This window comes from Camelina sativa, chromosome 15 (genome assembly GCF_000633955.1).
Source record: "Camelina sativa cultivar DH55 chromosome 15, Cs, whole genome shotgun sequence".
Lineage (NCBI taxonomy): Eukaryota > Viridiplantae > Streptophyta > Magnoliopsida > Brassicales > Brassicaceae > Camelina > Camelina sativa.
Window position 1 is genome coordinate 24,094,253 of NC_025699.1, and position 1,036 is coordinate 24,095,288.

A 1,036-nucleotide genomic window follows, 5' to 3' on the forward strand; every position below is an offset into this window, starting at 1 on the left:
TAAAGCCACAATATTTCTCCATTTTTCTTGGGATAAATCTTTCTCCTTTCTGCAGACGTCATGTCGGTACGTTCTCAAATCTCCTCTTTTTTATTTTTTTTTTCCTATGATTGGTGTGTGTATATATATATGTATTGCTTGAGAACAGTTTTTGAATTCGATTTTTATGGTTTTTGAGAATTTGAATTCGATTTTTATGGTTTTTGAGAATTTTGATTGGAGGGGTTTTGTTGATTCCTCTGAAGCTTAGATATGTGGATTTAAAAGAAACATCCAGATGTGAAAATTGTGATTCTGATTAGCTTATATTGTCTTGTTGATGAATATGATGATAATCTCTTATTCTGGATCATCCCTCCATTTCATGGTAAAAATCTTATCACAATACGCTTTATGTTTCTCAGTCTCCTTTTTGTTTGATTCTGATCCGTTCGTTTCTTTTTTATGTATACAGTCGTCTTTATCAGCCTCAGCTATGGCGGATTCGGAGAAATCTCGTTCTAGTGTAAATACATCAACTTAGATCAGATGCATCATCATCATCATCATCATCATCATCATCATCATATATAATTTAACAAACGTGTTATTTTGTTTCCCTTTATCAGTGGATTAAGCAACTCAATGCATCTCTAGACGAAATCGATCCCGAAGTCGCGGATATTATCGAATTAGAGAAGGCTAGGCAATGGAAGGTAATATACAGTGTAACTTCTCTTGTGTTGTGTGAGGGATGATGATCATTGAGTCACAAATTTCACAAATCTTGATCAATATGGATGATGTTTTTCCAGGGATTTGAACTTATACCATCTGAGAATTTCACTTCTCTTTCGGTGATGCAAGCGGTTGGTTCTGTTATGACTAACAAGTATAGTGAAGGTTATCCTGGAGCTAGATACTATGGAGGGAATGAGTATGTTAATCTCTTCTTACACTTTACTTCTTTACATTTGGTTTCAGTTTACTGCTACCAAGAAACGGTGTGATGATGCTTACAATGTGGCATACTTGTTTTCTTTTAAAGGTTCTTTCA